Raw genomic sequence first — 27542 nt, 5'->3', positions numbered from 1 at the left:
CAGATAGCTACACTTGTTTTGTTTTTGTTTCATCATCAACTCTCACCTCAAACACACACACAGTCAATTAGATAAACATAAATCAAACTTTCAAGTAAAATCTAAAAACTTCTGAGGATTAATAATTAATCTATACTCCAATCAATATTCCAATAACAGAAATCTACCATAGTTTTACCTGCCAAGGAACTAGTAAACCTCCTGCTCACACCACTGTTTCACTATTCCTGATAGAAATACATGATAGGGAATGTCAATTTCCCTTTATAGAATCTAATCATTTTGTTAATGGGAAATTGTTTTCATTGCCCATCATCCATTACCTTTTCTCTTTGTAACAGGATCTTGTTTTTCCTTTGATACAATAGGGAATGTGTCCATTTCATGAACATGTATGTCAGGTTAAGCAGGTCTCTTCAATGAGCTATTTACTATACCACTGGGATCAAAATGATTAATTTAGGTGTGGGGTCACACCAGGCCAATCAGAACCATTAAACGTCTCCTGGCTTTTTTGGCCTGGAGTAATTTTTTTCCTCTGCGGTTGTGAAGCTGAGGTTGCTGGCAGTCTTTTTCTTTTTCTTTTTTTTTTTGTAATAAACTGTGGAGTGTCTGTAATCAAAGAAAGCGCAACAGAGAGGCATTGCTTGCTGGAACACTTGACTTCAGTCATGTGTCAAATCACCTCTACATATAGCTTTACCAAGTATGTATGCTAATGTATTCTCTTTTTATTTAATTCAGCTGAGTTGAGTCTCTGGCTAATATTATCCTTACTGTAATCAACTAAATATCAACACCATCTCCAATTGCAAAACATCACTACCAAATTAAATAATCCTAATTTTCAGGTACTTTTTATGTGCTGGTTTCAGTATAAATGGTTATGCATGGAGATGTAAAAAGGGTAATCTAAGTGACATTGCCTAGTTACTACATCTCTTACTAGAGAGTAACAAAATAACGTACAATTGTTTTTGTTTTTGTTTAACAATTAAACAGAACATTATATGAGAGACAAGGACAAATATAAAACATGAATTTAAATGTCTATTTGGAGTTTGGATTGTAACACATTAATACATTACTTCAGAGCAAATAATGATGCACGAATTAGACATTTCCAGCTTTGGTTTCTGTGACTTTTTTAATACAGAAAGATGTTTACATTCATATGTACATTTAAACTATATTAGGGTTAACATTTTTGAAATGCCAAACATGAAAATTTTAATAAAATATTTCTGCCTCATTTGGATTTACATGTGCTTTGTGTTTTTACCAAATGATTGTATTGTTTACTATAAAAACACCTCTCTATGTTGTTGCCTTGCAGTAGTTCATTATGCTTATTGCTGAGTAGTATTCCGCTGTATGGATATGCCATATTATTTATTTATTCACCAGTTAAGGAAAATTTGAAACTTTTTCAGTTATAAAGCTTATATGAACATATATGCACAAATTTTTACATAAGCATATGCTTGTATTTCTCCTGGGTGAGTACGGAGGAATGAAAGAGCTGGATTACATGGTAAGGAAAGGTTTAACTTTTTAAAATAAACTGCAAAATTGATTTGCAAAATGGCGATACATCATATACTCTTATCAGGAGTGTTTGAGAGTTCCAGTTTTTCCACATTCTTACTAACATTTGGTAGATTCCGTCTTTAACATTAGTCATTCTAATAAATGTGCAATGATGTATCATTGGGTTTGTAATTTGTGTTTCCCCAGTAATTCATAATGTTGAGCCTTCATTCTTTTTTTTTTTTTTTTTGCTTTTGTTCTGTTCAAGTATTTTGCCCATTTTAAAAATCAGGTTGTTTGTTTCATTATATTTGAATTTTGAGTGTCTCAAAAAATATATATAGATACAAATCTTTTGTAAGGTACATCATTTATAAATACTTTCTCCTAGTCTGTGGCTAGTCTTTTCTTTCCCCTAACCATGACTTTTGCTGAACAGAACATTTTAATTGTGATGCTAATTTATTATTTTCTAATAGATTGTGCACTAATATCATATGTCGAAATAATTATGCTCTGTGACAGAAGCTGAACAAAAGAGTATTTGCCAAATAATTCCATATATAGATAACTTTATAATCTTCAAACTCATCTTTAGTAACAGAAAATGGATCAGTTATTGCATATAGAGTGGAATCACAAAAGAGATAATATGAACTGAAGATGATGAATATGATCACTCTCCTGATTGTGGTGATCATGTGTGTCGATATGTCAAAATATATGAGGTTGTAAGTTTAAATATGTGCAGTTGATTGTATGTCAATTATATCTTAATAAAGTTGATTTTAAAAACATACTTAAAAGCATATGGAAATATTTGCTTACTGGGAGCTCAAATCAAATTGAATAAAGCATGATTTATCTTTATTGTTTAATTTGTGGCTTGAACAGCTCTTGAGTGGTTTTGTGAAATCCTTGTTCTTAAGGGGATAAAACTGACACTCAGTGATCATCGCAAAAGAATTGAAAGGGTAAGGCAACACATGGATCTTTCTGTTTGTAGTTCCCAGTTATATGGTCACATCCAGCTTCTTTTTTCTTTCCTTTTAACTGCAGAGACAGACCTGATCAAATCTACCAATAACAGTCACAATAACAATATTCCATGACCAAATTCCCTTATTTTCTCTTAGGTAGCTTATTATTTCAGTGAATTACTGCTAAATTCCATTTCTGCAGTGTATATCCCAGCTTGATACAGATTGTTTACTTTCCATTAGACTAGCCTTGGAATAACTCCAGGTCATAGTGCTCAGAAAGTCTATTTAGGGGAAGAAGGAAGAGAAAATAATCTGTATGTGAAGACCAGAAGATACAGCAATAAAAATATAATTCTCATTCATTCAGAAAAGAAAACAGTGAAAAAAATCAAAATGTGCTGAGTTACAAGATAATTTGGCTTAAAAAGATCATCACTTCTTTAACAAAAAATGCTATTGCAATATAGGCATATACGTGAAAACCCATGGGCAGTAAAGGCAAATAGATCCTATCCCCGTAGTTTACTAGTTGAGGGACATTAAGCAAAGCATTTAACCCAAGTAACAGATTTCTAACCTAATCTATTTATTTAAAAAATTTAAGAAATAAAATGTTGGTTCTTCTTTTCTTCTATCAGTCTTAAAGCTATCAATTGTTTACCAACAGTCAAATGAAATATTTTAAAAAAGAAAACACAAGACATCTAAAAGCAATACCTAAAAGTAAAAGCATACCATTTAAAAGTAAGACAAAGTATTGGTTAAATATAAACGAAATTTGAAACAATTATGAGGAAACATATTCACTGAAAAATTGGTAGAAATTAAAAGAAAAATATTCTTCTATGTTTTACTATAGCAAGCAGCAGATCTCTTTCATGATTAGAGAAGAATCACAAAAATATTACTTTATCTGCAAAATTTCTCTGTAGTCTTATATCCAATATACCCTTTGTAGGACATTAATGTATTCAAGCTAGTCAAGTGACATCTTAGTTTTCCTGTGCTCTTTAGGTTTCACATTCAAATAATCTTTCATTCTTACATTTAGAGAAACTATTCTCCACAGATAAATCAGCTTTTCTCAGACTTGGCTTCTCTTTCCTTTAATTTAGGATGTTCTAAAGAAAATAAAACTCAGCTGGGAGCGGTGGCTCATGCCTGCAATCCCAGCACTTTGGGAGGCCGAGGTGGGCAGATCACAAGGTCTGGAGTTCAAGACCAGCCTGGCCAATATGGTGAAACCCCGTCTCTACTAAAAATACAAAAATTAGCCAGTCACGGTGGTGTGCACCTGTAATCCCAGCTACTTGGGAGGCTGAAGCAGGAGAACCGCTTGAACCTGGGAGACAGAGGTTGCAGTGAGCTGAGATCATGCCACTGCACTCCAGTCTGGGCTACAAAGTGAGACTCCATCTCAAAAAAAAAAAAAAAGAAAAGAAAAGAAAAGAAAAAAACAGAACTCATTCTGTGTATTCAAACAGGGAGGCATTTAATCCAGAAAATTAGGTGATTACAAATTGCTGAATTTTGTAATCACCTTTCTGAATGATTTGGAGTCAGGCGGCCACAGCTGGATTACTTGTTTCTGAAAGACATCTTGATATAAAGAAATAACAAATATTTTCTTATCCCCGCTGTTATTGCAACCACTTCTTGTCTAAAAAGCTGATGGTTCAGCACTGTAATAATGAGACTGGCCATCTTCTAAGCTTCCATCTCTCCAAAAGTTAGAAAATGCTTCCGTTATTACATTAAGTATTTCCAATGGAAATAATTCACTTGCAGAATCTTAGCTGTAAACGACTCTCAAAATTTTCATTTGTACCTTTGCAATCTCTGCCATTCACACATGGACACAAGAAAGAGTGATGATGGAGATGGGTTGCCAAGTAACCTGATCTACCATAGACAGTTCTTTGGGTTATTCAGTGCCCAAACACATCCTTCTACTACTCATGGCAAGAAACAATGTGTTCACAACAAAATAATGAAAAATGTTCACTTAAATACAATATTTTACTCCGCGTTTTCAAGGGGATATTTGAAACTGTTCTTCTGGAGGGGATGTTTGCTTCTCCTCTAGTTTAGTCATAATACGTTTTTGAATTAAATCTCAGGCAATTAAATATAAAGTTGATCAGCAAAAAAGACGGCTTAAAGTAGCAGAGAATGTTTTGCTTATACATAAGATGTAGAAAACTTGTAAAGATACAACCTAACAAGAAGCTAAAGCTGAATAAACTAAAATGAAAACCAGAAATATTTTATTGAATACATCAGAAAGTTGAAGTCATACACAAGACAATGAAATACCATAACATTTACAAGGTAAGTCACTTCAAAGTGATGGGATAAGAACAGGGACACATCCCTGGCAGCGCACATAAGGAAGAGAGCCCAGGAGGTATACCAGATGTTACAAAGAATTTTATGCAAGTTTTCAGCTTATGCTAAAAGCTGAGAGTGGACTAGCAAGACAGTTTAGAATCCCCAGCAGTCACAGACAGGAGTGGAGTCTGTACCCATCCACAGGCTCTGCTTCACGAATCACTGGAATTCATGACAATAAAATATGCACGATAATACTTAAAAGTTAGATTGATTTCTTTATTATTATGAAAGGGCTTTAGCATTGATAATTTTCACATCATTTTATGGGCATTGCTGCCTGAAATGTAGATTTAACAATTTATAATCCACTTAGTTTCTAAGGGCAATTCATTTGTTCTCCGTGCCAAATATATAATTAAGAAATGCTACTGTAGACACAAGGACAGTTTTAGGAGATCCATTGTTTGTTGATTGCTGGAGTGTAACTCTGCAAATTATGTTCCATCCTAGGCATTCCAAAGCTAACAAGCTTAAGCATGAAAATCCCAACCTATGTGAACAAATATAAAACAAGTAGACCATATCGGGTTTAATTACACTCAATTTTACCTTTCAAATGGAGTTACAAAGAAAAGAAGTATTGTTTTAGTTATTCATTTGCCTTGAAGTATTTAACCAGCATCAGACAACTTTAGGTAATCAAGTTTATCAAGGGTTCTATATGAAAATGAGATATTAAGATAATTTACTAGGTTCAATATGCAATTAACCTCAGAGGCATTAACAAAGCTTTTTAATCTGTGAGAGACTATATTACAAAACATTTTACTTCACTACTTTATATTTAATATATCTTTCACTTTAAATTAGAGATCAAAATTTAGCTTTTAGGCCTATACTATTTATATGTTCTATGTCTGTATTTGATATTACTGATAAAAATGAAGAATATTAATTCACAAATAGCTTAAAAGATCAAAAGGTGCAAACCCGCATGTGAGTCTAGTTGTACGATATATGGCCTGCCTGGGAATAGTAAGGCTGTATTCAAAGACAAAAAAAAAAAAATCCAAGTGATATCAATTATAAAGATAAAAGCATAAAACAAATGTTTGCAGAGTGTTTTATATGTAGTCTCCCTGATGACAGACCGTTGCAGGTTTTCTTCACTGCTGCATCCCCAGGTGTTTGTGTGAAAGTTGCTCAATAATATTTTTTCTAATGAAATGGTAATGAAGAAAAATATAAATATTTATAGCGACATCAGAAAAAATTCTGCCTTATGAGATATGCCATTTCTGCTTAGAGAAGAAAGAAAAATAAATAGGGAAAACAAAATCACATATTGAAAACCCAATATGTCTCTGTAAATATTTTTCTTATTCCATATTCACATCAACATTGTGTGGAAGTTGTTCTTTATTTTACTCCAAAGTGAGGCAAACAGTACCAAAACAATCTACCCAAGATTGCACAGCTAGGAAAACAATTAACCTTAACATACTTGCCAGGAGACTTTGTTTGATTCTTTCTTAGACCTTAAACCATGGCTATATTCACAGAACTAGTAAGCAATAGGGCGTAGTCGTTTTGGTCATTTCAACCATTCCCATTATCCAATTACTTGACTGTGACTGAATTCACTGTACTGCTATCAATTAATAAGCTAATTACTTAAACTTTAATCATGTGCATTTCATTTATTTACAGTATATTCACCTTGAATAATTTACTTGCAGACACTATTTGTCTTTGTTACTAACTGCATAGGGTTCTCATGTTCTTGTCACAGTCACCCAACAGTTTATGAAGACATTAAAGACACGGGTTACTCCAGTCAATCCCATTCACTTAATTCCCAGTAAAGATTTCTGATGTGAATTCCTTCCCATATCTGTACTTACAGAGGAGAGATAAAAATAACTTATCATGAAAACTGAAGATTCACTCTTAGCTCATTCTCTCTCTCTCTCTTTCCTATCTGAGTTCTAGTATGATCCCTCAAAATACTCAAGGATAAAAGAACCCTCCCAGGAAGATAAAAGTAGGAGTTTCTCAAGCTTTTCCCCTTCAAATTACTTCAATCCTTTTCTGGAAAGTACCACCCTGTAATACAGAAACAATGCATTGTTCTTCTTCTCATAACCAGGAGTACACACTGTTCTTTCGTCAGCGTTGGCTCTTCTATCACATTCTTAATCGGAGACTAGGCCACAGATTGAATACGTGGGTTTTTAAAAACTAATTCTCATGCAGTAAGGCATATAAGTTGCTATGTTGGTATTCTTCCTAATAGGTTCTCTGTTTTATAATCCTTGAAACTGAAGGCCAGACCATGTGCTGACATTGCTTCACGGAACCCTAGTAATAATGCTTTGAAGTAAATGCAGTTTGGGGAGGTAATTTTATCTTGATATTGAGTATATAAATCTGAGATTCTCACATTTCCATATGTAATGCTAGGAATTTCATTTCATACAAAAGAGATATCACCAGGATGATTAAAAGTAAAGGTGTTCTATCCATAGGAAACTTTTTAGGAATAATTGATGGCTTTAATTACATGTCTAGATAAAAGAGCAAAACTCCTATATAGGAAAATGATATAGCAAGAGAAGCATATTCTCTCATTAAAAAAAAACTGCTGCTTCTGTCCATTTTATACATAGATTTTCTTGGTTTTTCGAACGCAATATTTAAATATCATCATGTTAATAATAATAACAATAGGTCTCATATATTAAGGAATTACTTCAGGCAAGGCTCTTGGCATAGGGTTTCATGTGCAGTGTTACATTTAATTCTCAGAACAACCACATTCATTGTGTATTATAACTCCATTTCATTATTTTATAGCCAAAAAAACCTGCAGATCAAAAATCAGAGTCACATAACCTGCTTAAAATAACAGATTTGGTAAATGGTAGACTTAGAAATTAATCAAGATGTATTTTGTTGATCAATTCACTATTAACCACTTTTGTGTCTGTGCTACTTTTAAAATTATTTTATGTGATGATGACACATATCATGCCTGACTAAAATGATTTAAAATATCTATAAACTTACATTTGAGAACCTATTTTATTAAAAATGTTACTTTCAGGAAATTAGCATTATTAGAATTTATTTTGATTTTAAATTATCAAAACCCTATGTAAAGAGCAAAGTCAAATATTTAAAACGTAAATAACAGATTGATACACAAATGTATTTTCACATCACGCTTATCAATATTATTATTTTTATTGAAAACTGCTGTCATACTATGATATCTCACGTTCCTCTCTCCAAAAATTAATTGCATAAGTAATTTCCTTGTGCTGCTTAGTGGATACTTTTAATTCTATCAACACTATTCCTATAATAGAACATGATTAAGTAAACCTGATTTACCTTAGATGATAATACAATTATCTAATATTTCTGCATAATAAATTGTTCTATGATATTATTAAACTTAAAGATAATCAATATGCTCCATTTAGCTATAATAGTTCATTTCACAGAATTATCTAATAATCCCTAGTTTATATTCTTTTCTAATATGTTAGTAACATGGGAAATTAAATGTTTGAAATTTTGTCAGATTTAAAATGTGACATCTATGCATAGAATTTGTCATTTATTTCTCATATTGTTAAGAAAACATTCAAGATAATACTTCCTGAAGAAAAAAAAAAAAGAAATTTGACAATCGCCTGTGTTTTTCCTCTGAAATGGCCAACAGTCTAAAAAGTTACTACAAACAATATAAATCCGAGCTTTTTCTATCTTTATGCCAAGTCACTTTTCTAAAAAATAAAAATATTAACATTTATAAATTCTTATTTATAAAGCTGCCTATAGAAAGAAATCCTTATCTTTTATTTGACCTGAATTTAATGTGTTATTTTTGTTACTTTAATATCTTACATATTTCACCATTTGAAGAAATAAAAGATATAGAGAAAACAGAGAGGAATATAATTGACTACTTAACTCTGTTTTAACAGCAACAGGAACAATAGCAGCAAAACTCATTGATGTATTACAGAAATTATTTTCCAATATGTCTTTTCAAGCTCATATGATCCAGAGATATTTCAGAAAGTCTCATTCAGGTAAACAACATAGAATTCATTTATGTTACTTATTTATTCTTACCAAAAAACTCTTATCTTCTTTCCAAATATAACCAAGAATGACAGAAGGGAGCATATAGCACTTTAAAAATAATATTAAAGATGAAAGACCTACAATTATTCCATGTGTTCATATAATTAGGGGGTTATATAAAAAATAATATTCCTAGAAAAATAAATAAACCACGGAGATGTCTGATCTACATCGTGAAGACACCCAACTAGAATGTAGAAGAGTTACTCTTGTCTGGAAAGTTAGTCATACATCGTTTAATTTATTTTTAGAATATTTTTAAATTTGTTTAAATAAATGTGTATTTAAAGCATTAGAAAAAGAGAGAATTTTATTAAAATTGAAAATAAATGTCAATAAACTATTCTATATTAGCATAAAAAACACAAAATTCAAAATGTTTTCTTTTAAAATATAAAATCATCAACTTCACCTTTGATAATTTTCACAAGTGGTTCATAAACCTGACTTTACCAAAAATATATTTATTTTAGCAAAAATATAAAATGAGGTATGAACTCTATACAAAGATAACTTTTTGGGCAGACATTCCTTTAGCATCTGTGGCATTGGGTGTGCTATTTTAATTGTATGTATTATTGGTGAGAGAATGGATTTGAGTTCTAGAAAGGGATCCATGAATAACAGTATAAGAGATTTTCTTATGTTAAGATATACATATTGTACCCAACTATGATTGTTTGAGGTCTTCATCAGTTTTCAGGCTATCAATGTACAGGATTAAGTTTCATAGTATAGAATAACTATACTATACATTATCTGCCCACAGTGCTTTTATCCTTCATTTATATGCCCATACTTTGGAAATTAATACTCCTACAATGAATGTGATTGTCATGGGGACAACAGTCATAATATTATGCAAAAGAAGTTCAAATCAGTGGACTCATGATCCATACTAGGTCAATAAAATTCTAGATTCCATGAATATATAAATCTAAAAAGTTACTTTGACTTGAGTCAACTCATGACAAATTTTAGTAAGAAGGTTTTTGTTTTTCATCTTGCTGAGATACCTAAATTTGCCTCAACTCTACCTCGGATTTGATCTTGTGTTTTGCTATTTCATAAGTACTGCAATCTAATTGGAATCCTTCAAATGAATGCTTTTTTTTTTTGTAGCTTCTATTGTTTTAACTAAATCATGTGATGCACTTGTCAATATAGAGAAAAGTGCCATCCTGACTCTAATAAACTCAAATCTATTTTTCCTTCCCATAGATTTCCATTTCATAGGTAGTTAAGAAATCAATGCCTTCAATATTCCATTTTACTTGGCCTGAATTGATGCAACTATACGTCACAAAGAAAATGAGAGACAGAACCTGCTAGAATTGCTTGGATGTGGTATATGCAGGCTACTAGAAGAGGCCTATGAGAGAGAACTTAGTAAAATTAAACAGACAAAAATTGGTATGGCATGAGTTTGCAATTAAGTTTAATAATGCCAGATGGTACTAATAATTGGTGAGAAAGGTGTAATCCTATCTTTCTGCAAAATTACTGCATATTTCTCTCAAGCTTACTCTGAAGTATTTGTAAATTTGTTCTTTATTCATTTACCCCAGATGATGTCTACTTTTATTTTCAGTTGGATAACACTATTCACAATTTGATGCTCATATACAGTGACCTATGAAAAATATAAGCCACCTGTATTCCAAGGCTGTATTCCCCTCTCTGCCATTTCCTTAGTGCCTGCTCAATACTTTTGCACAATCACTCTTTTCTTCATCCTTAGTTAAATGGTATATATTTGTAGGAATATATAGATTTGACCATTTTCTGGATTTGCCTGTGAGATTCCTGGCTTATGCTGTCATAGTTCAATTAATGCCGCTGTTATTAAAAGTGTCCAGGTGTAGATGAGAAATTATATGCTCATCTCACTATAAGATGGGTGATGTGAGGTAGAGGTTATTAGACTTGTCTGAGAAGAATGAGGACCATAGCACAGTATACTTTTGCAATTACTCAAACTGTAAAGATCTCCAAGCAAAGAAAATCCATTCATTTGTAGTTAAAATGTTTAGCTTCACATGTAAACCTTCACGTTTTTGTTTTAAAAAAAAATCTTTCTTTATTTAATAACTTTAGAGACAGGGTCTGAGTCTGGCACCCAGGCTGGAGTGCAGTGTCACAGTCATAGCTCACTGCAGCCTCAAACTCCCAGACTCAAGAGATCCTCCTGCCTCAGCCTCCCAAGAAGCTGGGACTACAAGTGTGTACCACCATACCCACCTTCAAATGTAAACTTTTGAATATGTTTTCCATGTGAAAAGAAAAACTGAAGAATATACACGTGAGACATTTCATATACAACACTGAAGAGAAAATACCATTTGTATGTGTTTAGGGGGATAATACAAAAAGGCAACTGGCACAAACATTATTGATAAATTGTTTCTGGGAAAAAACCCAGACTTTATCTCCTGCTGATGACCATTCAGTGATGTGACATATCGGTAATAAACATTCTTGCTGCTTGATTGACAAAAGATATTAATGCAGAGGTATGCATCCATGATTTTTGCATGTATAAGCATAATTACTCAGCTATTAAATATTTTTCTACTGTAAATTTTAGTTGCACTTTAAACATTTCATTTATTTATTTATTTTTTAAAGACAGGATCTTGCTCTGTCACCCAGGCTGGAATACAGTGCTGTGATCATAGCTCACTGCCGCCTTGAACTCCTGGCCTCAAGCCATCCTCCTACCTCAGTCCTCCAAGTAGCTGGCACTACAGACACTTACCACTGTGCCCAGCTTTTGTAGACAGAAGGTATCACAACATTGCCTAGGTTAGTCTCAAACTCCTGGGCTCCAGCAATCCTCCTTCCTTAGCCTCCCAAAGGGCTGGCATTACAGGCATGTGCCACTGCACCCAGTTCACACTTTTAATTAATGTGATTATTTTGAATTACTTGTGATACAAGTCTTTATAACAACTATTATTTATTCTAAACAGATTTTTCTTGTTTTCAGAGAAATGTCCATGATATTGATTTGCTTAGTTGTGCCATTATGTATCCGTTATGTTTACACATAACATTACATTTTAACTTGATTATGGTACTATGCCCCCTGGCATTCTATGGTGAATAGTTACAGAAATAAAATGTAACTTTCTTGATCACACAAACTACATATTTTATATATATAGTTTTAAGTATATATATTCTTAAATATACCTAAATATCTTAAGCAAAATAAGCTTTACTTGTTTAATCATTTGAAAATAAGATTAATCAAATGTATTTAGTTCTCCTTTTATTAGCTACTGGGAAGATTTACAGTACTCCTTAATTTACAAACCAAAAACTTGAATATTTAATATTTGTTCTTTAAATTTTCCAAATGATTCCATTATTATTTGGGCATGTACAGTTGACTTTTAGCATAAATAAATACTTGGTTACCAAAAACTTTCTGCCTGAACTGAGAACAATTGTAGACATGACTATTGTCTGAATTGTGTAGATTTTGTATTAATTTTTCTTCACAAATCATAGGAAGATAGAGTGAAAATAAAATACATTAAAAATAATAGAAGAATAAATACAGAGAGGAACACTAAGATCGGAATAAGCAAACAAAAAAGCAAAAGATGGAACAAGTCCAAATTAGAGGAAAAAGTTTCTATACTAACTGGAGGTGGTCGGTATATTTGCTTCTGTGCTTTGAAGGGGATGAAAACATGCAAGCTCAAAATATGCCACCTTGGCATATTGATTCCTTAGAGCTGAAAGCATTTGAGAAAACGCAGATGTAGGAAGGTCTCTCTGAACCCTTCCTTTCTACCTGAAAGGCATCACATTTCCCATGAAAAACGTCTCCCTTCTCCCATCACCAAGCAAAAAATGTTCTTATTACTGGAGTCAGGGAGGAGACACCAAGATGAATTTACAAAAACCGACCTACTAAAACAACCTTATCTTCCATTAGTCACTTTCTCACAGTTAACCACCCCAAGTCCCCTTCCCATTTTTTGTCTTGTCACATCTTCCCAATTCGTCATACCTTGCTTTTTAATTTTTTTTTTAATTTCTAAATTGTGTAAGTAAAAAGTAGGTGTATACACAGGCATGCAAATCACAGGTGAATAATCACATCATAAAGACGGAGTACCCATTCCCTCAAACATTTATTCTTCGTGTTATAAACAATCCAATTACACTGTTTTAGTTATTTTAAAATGTACAATTATGTTTGACTATTGTCAACCTATGGTACTATCAAATAGTAGGCCTTATTTATTCTTTGTAACAATTTTTTTGTACCCATTAACCATCCCCACCTTCCCCCGACCTCAACTACATTTCCCAGCTTCTGGTAACCATCCTTCTACTATCTTCAGGAATTCAATTGTTTTGATTTTTAGATTCCACGAACAAGTGAGAACATAAGTTTTGTCTTTCTATGCCTGGCTTATTTCACTTAACCTAATGACTTCCAATTCCATCCATATTGGTGCAAATGACTGGATCCCATTCTTTTCTCTGACTCAATAGTGTGGACACTTAAGTTGCTTCCAAATCTTGGCTATTGTGAACAGTGCTCCAACAAACATGGAAGTGCAGGTATCTCTTTGATACACTGATTTCCTTTCTTTTGGATATATACACAGCAGTGGAATTGCTGAATCATATGGTAACTCTATTTTTAGTTTTTTGTGGAACCTAAAAACTGTTTTCTATCATGGTCCTGCTAATTTACAGTCCCATCAACAGTGTACAAGTGTTCCCTTTTCTCCACACCCTTGCCAGCATTTGTTATTGCCTGTCTTTTGGATCTAAGCCACGTAGACTGGCATGAGATAATGTCTCATTGTAGTTTTGATTTGCATTTCTCTGATGATCAGTAATGTCCAGCACATTTTCCTATGCCTGTTTGCCATGTGTATGTCTTTTTTTGAGAAATGACTATTGAAATCTTATGCCCATTTTTTGATCAGATTATTAGATTTTTTTCCCCTAGAGTGATTTAAGCTCCTTATATATTCTGGTTATTAATACCTTGTTGAATGGAAAGTTTGCAAATATTTCCCCCATTCTGATGTGCAGAAGCTTTTTAACTTGATATGATCTCATTTGTCCATTTTTACTTTGATTGACTGTGCTTATGGGGTATTGCTCAAGAAATTTTTACCCAGACCAATGTCCTGGAGATTTTCTAAAATGTTTTCCTGTAATAGTTTCATAGTTTGAGATCTTAGATTTAAGTCATTAATCCATTTTTATTTGATTTTTCTATATGGCGAGAGATAGAGGTCTCTTTTCCTTCTTCTGCATATGGATACCCAGTTTTCCTAGCACCGTCTATTGAAGAAACAGTCCTTTCCCCAGTGTATCTTCCTGGCAACTTGGTCAAAAATGAGTTCAATGTAGGTGTGTGAATTTGTTTATGGGTTCTCAATTCTGTTCCATTGGTCTATGTGTCTGTTTTATGTCAATAGTGTGCTGTTTTGCTTACTATACCTCCGTAGTATAATTTTAATTCAGGTAATAAAATTCTTCAGTTTTGTCCTTTTTGCTTAGGATTGCTTTGGCTATTCTGGGTCTTTTGTGGTTCCATATAAATTTTAGGATTTTTTTCAATTTCTGTGAAGAATGCCATTGGTATTTAGATAGGAATTGCATTAAATATGTAGATTGCTTTGGGTAGTATGGACATTTTAACAACATCGATTCTTCCAATGATGAACATGGAATATCGTTCAATTTTTTGGTGGCCTCTTCAATTTCTTTCATCTCAATTTCTTTCATCAGTGTTTCATAGCTTTCACGATAGGGAACTTTCACTTCTTTGGATAATTTAATTCCTAGGCATTTAACTTTATATGTATCTATTATAAATGGGATTTACTTAAAACAATTTTTCAGATTGTTTACTGTTGGCATATAGAAATGCTACTAATTTTTGAATGTTAATTTTGGTCCTGTAACTACTGATTTTGTTTGTCAGTTCTAATAGTTTTTTGGTGGACTTTCAGTCAGTCAGATAATATTATTTGCAAACAAGGATAGTTTGACTTCTTCCTTTCCAATTTGATTACGCTTTATTTATTCTCTTGTCTGATTGTTCTAGCTAGGACTTCCAGTACTATGTGAAAAAATAGTGATGACAGCAGACATCCTTATCATGTTCCAGATTTTAGAGGAAATGCTTTCAGTTTTTTTCCCATTCACTATGATACTAGCAGTGGGTCTTTTGTATATGGCTTTTATTATGTTGAGGTATGTTCTTTCTCTCCTAAGTTTTTGAGGATTTTTATCATGAAGGGATGTTGAATTATATCAAATGCTTTTGTAGGATCAATTGAAACGATCACATAATTTTTATCTTTCATTCTGTTCATATGATGTAACAATTATTTATTTGCATATGTTTAATCATCCTTGCATCCCAGGGATAAATCCTACTTGGTCATAAAGAGTCATCTTTCTAATGTATTGTTGAATTTGGTTTGCTAGTATTTTGCTGAGAAGTTTTGCGTTCATATTCATTGGCGGTATTGGCCTGTAATTTTCCTTTTTTGATGTCTCTTCATCTGGTTTTAGTATCAGTGTAATACTGGCCTCGTATAATGAGTTTGGAAGTATTCTTTCCTTCTCTATTTTTCCGGATAATTTGAGTAGGATTGGTATTAGTTCTTCCTAAGTGTTTGGTAGAATTTAACAGTAAAGCTATCAAGCTGCAATAAAAGGCCTCCCAGGCTTTTCTTTATGGGGAGACTTTTTATTACAGCTTCTATCTTGTTACTTGTCATTGGTCTCTTCAGGTTTTGGATTTCTTCCTGATTTACTCTTCAGCTGAGATTGGTCTGGTTTTCTTTTCTGCTGTAGCAGGACCACACTGAGTTCAGTGCCTCACAGTTGCTGTGCTCTCCTTTCATCAGCACATGGAAACACTATCCACACCACGCCACCACTGCCGGGGCAGGGGATGGGTGGCACTGAAAAGTCAATATTGTTCTTTCTACCTATTCAGTGGATCTTTTAGCAATACAAAGTTAAACCAGGTACCGGGAATGCTCACCTGATCTTTGGTTCTCATTAAGGTGTTTTTTGTGTGTAGATAGTTGAAAAATTGGTGTCCTTGCTCGGGAGATGATTTGTGGAATCTTCCCTTCTATTCTGCCATCTCGCTCCACTTCAAGTCCCCTTTGTTAAACTGGTATATAATCTTTGAAGCCTATCTGCTTTTGGGGGACTTCATTTGTTTTATATGAAGGCCTCAATGAACATGTAAAAACAAACTTGTTTTCTTTTTTCCCGTTATTCTGTCTTTGTAAGTTTACTTTTCAGGCTCAACCTGAGAACCTAAGAGGGAAAAGGAAACTTATTTTCTCTCTTTCAATTTCTAACAATAAATACGCTACACCAAACCCAGTATTATGCCCTCTCATCTCCACCCATGCATACACACATGCTAGCCTGGTGTAACCTCCATAATAATTTTTTTAATTAATTGTCTAGGTTGAAGATTCTAAAAGGAGTGGAGTACGCTACTTTATTTCCTTGCATTTCCTATTCATTGTAGAGTTAGGTCTGTTGGTTGAGGAGATGTGCTAGGCAACATAAAGTTGTTAGGGTTAATATTATTAAAATTGTTGTTATTTACAGTGGATGCTTTTATTTACTGCGTAATAGATCAGTACTTCCTTTGCATTATTGGGCATTTGTACCATCTGATCTTAGTTTTCTTATTTTTTAAAAAAATGGGTAACATCTATATTATAAAGTTTGTTTGTTTTTTTAAGTGTTAATTCTGCCATTGTTTCAAACTTACCAGCAAATTATAAGAGCAACACAAAGAACTTCTAGATGCCCTTCACACAGATTCCACAAATTTCAGTATATTACTACAGTTATTTTATTCTGTTTCTCCTATGTGTCTGTGTTTATATATATGTACATATACACATGGTTCTTAATTACCAGTTGGTAAGACCCTTTTATTTGTAAATATATCAGTGAGTACAATGGATATTTTCTAAATAAAGAAATTTTCTAACAGTTCCATAGTAAAATTATCAAAATCAGGAAATATATATTGACATACTACTATTATGTAACCTACTGATTTTACTTCAACTTCACCAATTAATGGAACAATATTTTTATAGCAAAAGAAAAATTCACATCATGGATTACATTTATTTATGATATCTCATATGTCTCTTTGCTACGCTTTGGATATAGTTCATTTGTCCCTATGAAATCTTATGTTGAATGTGATCCTCAATGTCAGAGTATTGGAAGGTGAGGTCGATTGGAAGGTGTTTAGGTTATGGGGGGTAAATCCTTCATGAATGATGTGGAGGTATTCTCACGTTTGTCAGTGGGTTCCTATAAAACTAGATTTGTTCCTATGATAGTGGGTGGTTATAAACTCAGGGCATCCCTCAGGCTTTCTCCTTTTTGCACATGCTTACCCTTTACCCTTCTCTGCCATGTTTTGACACAGCAAAAAAGCCCTCACAGAAGTGGAACAGAAGCGAACACCATGCTTTTTATACATACAGCGAAACCATGAGCTAAATAAAACTCTTTCCTTTATACGTTACCCAGCCTCGGTTATTCTCTCACAGCAACACAAATGAACTAAGACATTCTTTAATCTGAAAAACTTGCTGAGTGACTTTTGTTATTTATTACTTGAACATTTTTAGGAGGACTGGCCAGTTGTTTTGTAGACCATCGCTCAATTTTTATAGTACTGCTTCATGATTAATTCAGGTTATGGACTTTTGGCAGAAATATCGCAGAATTGATGCTGAATCCTTCTCAGTGTTCTATTACTGCAGAGTATGCTACTGATCAGTCACATTGTTGTCTAGCCTAATAACTTTGATCACTTGATTAAGATAATGCCTACCAGGTTTCTTCACTGTTATTTACTATTTACCCTTTTCTAGTCAATTATTATTGTGAGAAGATATGCTGTGTAAAGTAAATATCTTGTTACTCTTTAAACGTCTACCCACTAGTATATAATTTATTGGTGTTTCTTGTTGAATCTATTATTGTGATGACTGGTACTGGTTATTTTCTATTATGTTTTCTACATGTATTAGTTGGCTTTCCACCGTAAGAACAACCTTTTCCTTCCACCCTTTTCATTCATGTATATATAATATATGTATTTTAGTAGTATGGACTCATGTTCAATTGTGTAATATCTGATCAATAAAAACACATTTAATCAACTTCGGTGTTCTTTTGACATGTTACCAATATTTTTTGAACACTCATGTTACAGAGTAAATCTTTATCTCTAAAATTCATATGTTGAAATTCTAACCCAATGTGATGGTATTAGGAGTTGCAGCCTTTGGGAGGAAGTTAGGTAAGAGAGCAGAAACCTTATGAATAGGATTAGCACCCTTATAAGAGACTCCATGGTATTCTTTCACCCCTTTTACTATGTGAGAACACAGTGAGAAGAAAACTATCTATAAACTAGGAAGCAGGCTCCCATCTGACACGAAATTGGCTTTTATCTTCATCTTGGACTTCCCAGCCTCCACAACTGTAAAATATAAATATTTGTTCCTTAAGCTATCCAGTCTGTGATATTACTGTTATAGCAGCCAGAATGGACTAAGGCATAAAGTTGATAACAGGAGCCGTATGCTGCTGTAACAGATACCTAAAATTGTGTACTCAGCTTTGTAACTAGGTAATAGGAAGAGGTTGAAGGAATATTGAGGTACAGACTAAAAAAACTTCCATTGTTGTGAACACACCTTTAAAGGTGATTCCAGTTAGGGCACAGAAAGAAATCAGAAAGCTGTAGAGGAAGCTGTCATTTTCTTAAGAATACTTAAATAACCATGAACAGAATGTTGTAGAAATATGAATGGTAGAAGCCATTTGGTTGAGGTCTCAATAAAAAGGAACATTATTGAACAATGGAGAAAAGACCATCCTTGTAATAAAGTGACAATGAACTTGGCTGAATTGTGTTCATGTTCTAGTGTTTTATGGAAGGTCAAACTTGTGAGTGATTGAGTAGTTCAATATTTAGCTGAAAAGATTTCTAAGCAAAATGGTGAAGGCCTGGCTTGGCTCCTTCTGAATGCTTATATTAAAATGTGAGAAGAGAGAAATGATTTAAAGACAGAGTCGATAAGCAAAAAGAAAGAGGAACATAAAGAGTTGGAAAAGTCTCAGCCTATCCACATTGTAGAAAATTAGAACACTAAGGTGAAGGCCAGGTGATTATTTGATAGGGAGAATAGTATAGAAGCCAGGAGCTATTTTTCAAGACAATAGAAGAGTGACACTAAAGGCAATTCAGAGATTCTCAGGACTGTCACTCCCATCACAGGCTGATCACAGGCTGAGTGCACAGGCCTGGAGTGCATAACCGTCTCCACGTGTTTCAAAGGACAGGTCCAACTGGAGCCACAGGGCTGTGACTGGAATCTTGCAAGGCTGTAGTGTGTACTATTAATATACAGTGTTGAATATAAATAGATATCATCATACTGAAGCAACCTTGAATTCATGGAGAAATTTTTACTTGATCCACTTATGTCGTTGTCTTAATGTAGTATCAGATTTTATTAATTAACTTTACAGGGGAAATTTTTGCCACAGTGTTTGCAAATCTTATTAGTCTAAATTATTTTTTCTTTGTACTGTCTTTATCAGGTTTGGGAATCAGGGCTATCCTAGGAAATAATTTATGGTGCATTGAGACTATCTGGCGTTTGAGGTTTGATATATTCCTCTATGATGCCATCTTGCTTTCTATCTCCAGTGCAATTGGTTTTGAAAAACTGCATTTCCCTAGGACTTTTTTTTCAATTTCTCTAGGTTTTTGAGGTCTCATAATTTTCCTAAAATGTATTTTGTTTCAATTTTTTTTTCTAGGAGAATTTGTCATTCTCTTACCTACTCTTATCTTGTAGATATAATTATATACTGAATAAAATAGTAACTAATAGTCAGGATGCAGTGAGTGATGATGCCAGGACTTTTTCTCCAAGATTTTGTTCTTAATCCCTCTGTCTTCCCCCGTGTTTCTTACCTATATTGTCTTCTGTAAACATTGTCTTAATCACACCGTTCTTTCTTTTACTTTTTTTACTCTTTTATATGTATTTAAAATGTTTTCTTTTAAAAAGTCTTAACCCACTTAAATCTGTGAATACCTTGAGATGCCTATTTATCTTTAAACACTATTTTCTTATATTTTTGGTAAAATAGGTTACTAATGAATTAGTGAATTTGAAAATTTTTAAACTCTTTGTTTTTAAATATTGTGCTGTGTTGTAATTGTGTTAGAATATCTTTGTTTCTTAATAAAAACTCTCAGAAGCACAGCAATATGAGCACAAGCTCCATATGGGCGAAGATTGTATAAATTCTATTCCTTTCTCTTTTTCTTGTTTGGTGGCTGCCTGCAGTATTAGTGACATAAATTAGTTGACCAATAATTGTTTAATTACTAATTGTATTAGTTCATTCTCACACTGCTATAAAGACCTAGCTGATACTGTGTAACTTATAAAGAAAAGAGGTTTAATAGGCTCATGATTCTACAGCCTGTACAGTAAGTATGGCTGGGAGGCCTCAGGAAATTTACAATCATGGCAGAAGGGGAAGAGGAAGCCAGCATATCTTCACATGGCAGCAGGAGAGTGAGCAAAAGGGGAAGTGCTACACACCTTTAAACAACCAGAACTTGTGAGAGCTCACTCACTACCATGGGAACAGCAAGAGGGGAAATCCAATCCCATGATCCAATCACCTCCCACGTGGTCCCTCTTCTAACATTGGGAATTACAATTTGATTTGAGATTTGGGTAGGGACACAGAGCCAAACCATATCACTAATTAATTTTAAATACATACATTTAAAAATGTAAAACACTAGTATCTCAGTCTCTTAAACAAGTGCCTCTCAAATATTTCCAGTGAAGATCCTTTAACAGAAAGAGAGGTTAAGCCAATATTCCTTGTACTCTATTCAGCCCTATTCCATTTGGAAAAATCTCATAAACACTCTGAGTCTATTTCAAACACGTAAATAGATTTTCATATCTATTCCTTTATATATGTTTCTTTAATGGGAAAAAAACCCCTATTTTCCTAATTTGTGAAGTAAAAAGATAAAATCAATCTTTCTAGTATGACAAAGCTCATGTCACTGAGCCAGCTCCATAGTGATGCTTGCCCATCTCTTCTACCAATTCTTCTCCCTACTCCATTGTCGGCACTTGAATAAGTTGAAAAGAGGCTCTTCATTTCCTTTAGTATATTCCTGGGGTACTTTTTTACTGGCTTCCTTGGTGGTGGCATTACACTATTTTAAACATGAATAAATGTGTTTATCTAATTTGCCATGTACTATGTATAACTTAAATTTGTAGGTGTGAATCTGAGTATGATTATAATAAATGCCTGTTAGTATTTTTGATGTAAATTAGAATAGTATTCATTTCCAATCCTGTTCATCTTTCATAATTAAAGGACTTTTTGAAAAGAATTTTATTCCAAATAACTTAAAATATTTACTTGGATTTTCGATTACATTAGTTGATCAATAACTAGGGATCTTGTTCATTAAAACAGATGTAATTTCGTTTTTATATGATAGATTCCTTCATATTTTCAAATGCCATGAATAAAGAGATGATAGATAGACAGATAATGGATAAAAGTTTATTCTTACTTGGGAAATTAGATCAAATTATTTTAACACTCATTATCTCAGTGTCATAAAATAATTCAAAATATTATTCAGCAAATGATTATATTTTGCTTAAAGTGCTATATCTCTAGATTGAAAATTTACCTAAACAAATAACATTTATCTTTTTAAAATAAATTAACTGGGCCGGGCGCGGTGGCTCACGCCTGTAATCCCAGCACTTTGGGAGGCCGAGGCGGGCGGATCACGAGGTCAGGAGATCGAGACCATCCTGGCTAACACGGTGAAACCCCGTCTCTACTAAAAATACAAAAAATTAGCCGGGCGTGGTAGCGGGCGCCTATAGTCCCAGCTACTCGGGAGGCTGAGGCAGGAGAATGGCGTGAACCCGGGAGGCGGAGCTTGCAGTGAGCCGAGATCGCGCCACTGCACTCCAGCCTGGGCGACAGAGCGAGACTCCGTCTCAAAAAAAAAATAAAGAAATAAAAATAAAAAAAATAAATTAACTGATGGAAGGGGAAGGACTTTGATTTTCCAATGCCTAACAGTATCACACATTTGGTAGTCAAATAATAATTTTTTAATAAATTTAAATATTCTTATAGAATTGATTTATTTCTGTGGGGTTGCAAATTCATTCATGTGATCATTCATTTTTACAGAGAATATGTAGCTTTGTCACTTTTTTTTTTGAGACGGAGTCTCTCACTCTGTCACCTAGGCTGGAGTGTAGTAGCATGTTCTTGGCTCTCTGCAGCCTCCGTCTTCCAGGTTCAAGCAATTCTCCTGTCACAGCCTCTCGAGTAGCTGGGATTACAGGCATATGCCACCATGCTCAGTTAATTTTTGTATTTTAGTAGAGATGGGGTCTCACCATGTTGGCCAGGCTGGCCTCGAACTCCTGACCTCAAATGATCCATCTGCCTCAGCCTCCCAAAGTGCTGAGATTGAAGCCTGAGCTACCGTGCTCGGCTTTGTCACGTTTTAAAACTTACCTCCTCTTTCTCTAGAAACTTCCATTCCCTAGTTCATTCATGTAGTCACTTGAAGAGTATTTATTCACTGAGTGCCACAATATGCCAGACATTTTAAATGTAACAGCGAACAAAACAGACAAAGTCCCCTGCATTTATAAACCTATTTTGTAGGAAAGACAGACAATAAATGAGAGAAATATTAATAATATAAAAATGAAGAGGAGGTTAGACTGAGATAAATGCTAAAAGCAAAAATAAATTTTGAAAAAATAAGTGTTGAAGAAGAGAATCTTAAATAGTTCTGAGAGAAAATAATAAAAACCTTCATTGTCCTTTAAATGACAACTTAAAGCAAGGGAGTGATCCATGTGTCTACTGAAAGAACATTCCAGACAGACGGAATGACCACAGCAGAGTCCCTGTGAAGGAAGCTTGCTTCACAAGTTTAAGAAAAACTGATGAGACCAGTGAGAGACTGGGGCAATGGAGAAAGTAGAAATAATGTCAGATAAATAACAAGGTGCCACATATTTTGAAGCTTTTAGTTTATTGTCAGGATTTTGGCTTTTACTCTGAATATTATGAGAAACTGCTAGAGCATTGTGGGCAGCAGAGTGGCCTGATCTGATGTAGATTTAATAGAATCACTATCTTCTGAGGTGAAAATCCATCTTCAGGAGGCAGACAGGTGGAAACAAGAACAGAGAAAAGTCTGTACAAAATTGCATGTGAGATGGGTGGAAGCAGAAAAGGTAGGTAGAAAGGAGAGGATCCCCCACATAACAGCACTTGCTCGGTTTATACTGCTTTCAAGCACTCCCCATGGAGGACTCTCTAGGCCAATTCCTCCTTCCTCATTACCCTGGACGTTTGTCAACAATGTTCTAAAACTAAAACTCAGTGCCATGCTTTGGCAAAAATATATCTACTTCTTTTTAAATCACCCCTGGCTCGCCTTCTATGATAAATGATTCTAACTCTCCCCTTCTCTGGTGCCATCCACACTCTCAGATCGTTTTCCATTTTGCTTATTTACACCCCAAACTGCACCCGCCTCCACTATCACGCATCATTGCTTCTTTCGTGTGCTCTGCACAAGAAATGTTCAACTCCTTCTCTAACAAAAACTTTCTGTCAAGCCTCTTCTAAAAAAACACATCCCTCCACAAAAGTTTTCTTGATTTCTCTCAAACCTCCCACCTGCCATGGTGCAACTTATTAAGACTTCCACAAGCTAACTTCTATGAGTCCCGGGAATATCAAATCATTTCTAATCTTCACAGAAACCCTCTGAAGGTATAATCACCTCCATCCACCAGGATGGAATTTGAGACACAGAGAGTATAAGTGATGGGTCATGGACTGTCCAACTGATAAAGTATGGCACCAGGTCTTAAAATCAGTTCTATGTTGCTTCAAAGCTCAAAAGTTTTTCCCCATGCCACATAGCCACCACATGTGTGATTTCAATCATCCTATGTAATAGCAGCAGCAATAGCAATTTTTCTTAATACATCCTAAGCTACTTAAGGCAAGAGCTTGTTACTCACGTTGAAATTTCTTCCATTGGCCATGTAATATCTTGGCTAGACAGTATTATCAAATGATATATTTCTATTATTTTAAATTTCTCCTTTTTGAAAGGCAGATGTGTATTTTAACTACATTCTAGTAGTTTACCCTCTTCCTAAAGAAGCTACAGTGTTTGCTATTATCCCAGTATTTCAACTATGCATTTATCTCTGTTCTGGTTGTTTTTACTCCTAATTTTAATTTAGATGTTCTACTTGAAGTGAGATTACATATGGGATAGATATGTTGATTCAAAATTTAGAAGATAAGAATTAAAATTATTAAATTTGCCCACTGTGTAAATTAAGCTCTTTCTCCACTACTTAAATGAGGATTTAAATTTGGATTTATTATTAAGATTGTGTTATAGGATTTGATCATATAAAAACATAAATTTATATCAATTGTCCATTGCATTTTGAAAGCTTTATGGTTAAAAACTAAAATTGCAATGATGACATTATTATATAAAAATGATGATGAGACCAGCCTGGGAAACAGGGCAAGACCCATCTCTACAAAAAATACAAAAATTAACCTGGCATGGTGGCACACACCTGTCACCTAATCTGTGATCCTAGCTACTCTGGAGGCTGAGGTGGGAGAATCACTTGAGCCCAGGAGGTGGAGGTTGCAGTGAGCCAAGATTATGCTAATGCACTCCAGCCGGGGTGACAGATTGAGACCCTGTCTCCCCTACCCTCCAAAAAATGATGATGAGGATGTTACTGTGAAATCATCCAAAAATTAATGATTCTAATGACTAGTGACAGGTATTTTCACACTTTTCACAATATCATTAGTTAAGATGTCTCTAAGATTTGAGGAAATATGGTTAAGAAAGATATTATCAGAGGGAATAGAGAAAGACAAAGTATATGTTTTCCTAGGCAAAGAATCTTTAATATTTCTAATTCTGGAAAAATATTAAATACTAATTGTGAAATGCAAAAAGCCACCCCAGTTTTAAGTTACTGAGCTTTAATGTACTGTGTTCTAAAGACCACTTTCAATATTTTCCCCTGTAAGTATATAGTAACAGAGAACATTTTTAATAGATAATAAAAAAGAAGTATCTTGGAGATGCATATTAATATTTTATTTCTAATCTTATCAAATAATTAAGTTTAAAATGAATGTCTCCTTAAGATCATCAGAATTATGGAACATAACGTATAATTCAAAGCTGAAGGAATTTATCATTAAAAGGGCAATTTTGGTTGGTCATGCCATTTCTTTAATCAATCTGTCCAAAAATTCATTAACTGTCTTGGCATTAAGAAAATCTTATACTAAGTTTTAAAGAACTGAGAAGTGATTATATTCCTTATATATTTTAAATTTTTTAAATAAAGAAGTCACAAAAGAGGCCTTACTAGGTTTTTCTCTATTTTGATTTTGCCTGAAATTTCAATCATCTTATGTTTCAAATTGTTTGAATCATTATTATCACAGATGTATTATAGCGATAATATCCCTGCACAAGAAATGTGTAAACAATGTAAACAATAATCAAAACATTAATATTAACCTTACTATCTAAAAAATAATCAAATTAGAAGTGTGAAACTTTGAAGTGTTTAGGACCCAAAAAAATAATAGTTGAAAGGCCACTGTCATCATTTTTATACCTCTATTTGGTAGAGTAAACATTGATGTCAGGAAAATATAGCCCCTGGGTTTTATTATACATCTTGGACCAACCTGCCTCTTCATTGTAATCTTCACAAATAATCAATTCAATATATATTTGAGTGCTTTCTACATCCTATGTGCAAAGCACTTTAGGGAATCTAAGAATAAATGGAAAAAATAATGTGCAATTTATTCTGCACTCTATTTTGAAATGAATTGAGCCAGGGAGTGGGGGTAAACCAAATAGAACATGTATACTTTTCATAAACTGTAAATAGGAAAGAAAATATGTTACAAAAAGACTACATGACAAAAAGTCATAGCTGAATAGGAAAATAAAAACAAAAGAAATTTTAGTGTCAAGAAATACATGTAACACATCATACAAACGTACTAAAACCCATGCATGGTTGACCTGTTCTTGATTCTCGAAGCAAAATAGCTAACACGATCAGTTATGGACTTTATCGTTAAAATTAAATAATACGATAGTAAATCAAAAGAAAAAAGTTTCCCCTGATTCTTATATATACAAAAAACAACAACAACAACAACAACAACAAAAAACTTGTATTTAGGCCTTCATGAAAAAGAAGCAATAACTTTGGGAAACTAGCCTCTACTATAATCCAACAATTAAAATCATAGGGATTTTCATACGGCTATTACAGGGTTTTTGTTTGTTTTACTTTGTTTCAGATTAAAGAGTTGCCTATATGCCTATAATTAAATTTTTTATCCCAGTGAAATATACATAACTTAAAATTTACCTTTTTTTTTGAGACTAAGTCTTGCTCTGTCACCTAAGTTGGTGTGAAGTGGCACAATCTCAGTTCACTGCAAACTCTGCCTCCCATGTTCAAGCGATTCTTGTGTCTCAGCCTCCGGAGTAGCTGGGATTACAGGCACGCACAGCTAATTTTTGTATTTTTAGTAAAGACGGGGTTTCGCCATGTTGCCCAGGCTGGTCTCGAACTCATGGGCTCAAGCAATCCACCTGCACTGATCTCCCAAAGTGCTGGGATTACAGGTATGAGCCACCATGCTTGGTCAAAATTTACCATTTAAATTGTAAGGATACCTTGAAGATATTGTCACAGGATCCTTGGGGTGTCACTTCACCAGCTGGAAACCTGTGTGGCCGGTGGTGCCTTTGGCCAGATTTTGCTTGGGCCTCCTGGGCTGGTTTCGCCAACTCAGCCTGGTGGGCTGCACTGGGCTTTTGCTACTGGCCCAGATCCCACACCTGCCAAGGATGAGCCAGGCGCAGGCGGAGAGAGGTGCATGCGCGAGCGAGCACAGCGTCTGGTCACTGCGCACAGCCAGGCAGACTGGCTCCTGCGGGGTGGGCAGCTCCAGGTACTGGGGCGGGCTCTAGCTCCCCGCAAGTCTGTGGCTGGACCAGGCATACCGGAAGTGGCTTCCACTGCAGGCACTGGGAAATGCGGTGGTGCCTTACAGCCCTGGCCCAGGGGACTCCCAGGTCTGGGCTCCTTGAAGGGCTGCAGCTCTTCTCTCCATAACTCCTCTCTTTCTCGTGCTCGCAACAGGAGGAGCAGCAGGGACGGAGGGCGGAGCATGTTTCGGCCCTGTTTGTGTTGCAGCTCTTTCAGTTCCGCAAATGGCTGGTCCCTAGTTCTTGTCCCATGTCCAGGAAGGATGAGGTAAGTGGACAAATAGAGA

This window comes from Pan paniscus, chromosome 3 (assembly GCF_029289425.2).
Source record: "Pan paniscus chromosome 3, NHGRI_mPanPan1-v2.0_pri, whole genome shotgun sequence".
In the NCBI taxonomy this organism is placed as follows: domain Eukaryota; kingdom Metazoa; phylum Chordata; class Mammalia; order Primates; family Hominidae; genus Pan; species Pan paniscus.
The sequence above is the reverse complement of the archived record's forward strand: the minus strand, read 5'-3'. Positions refer to the sequence as shown.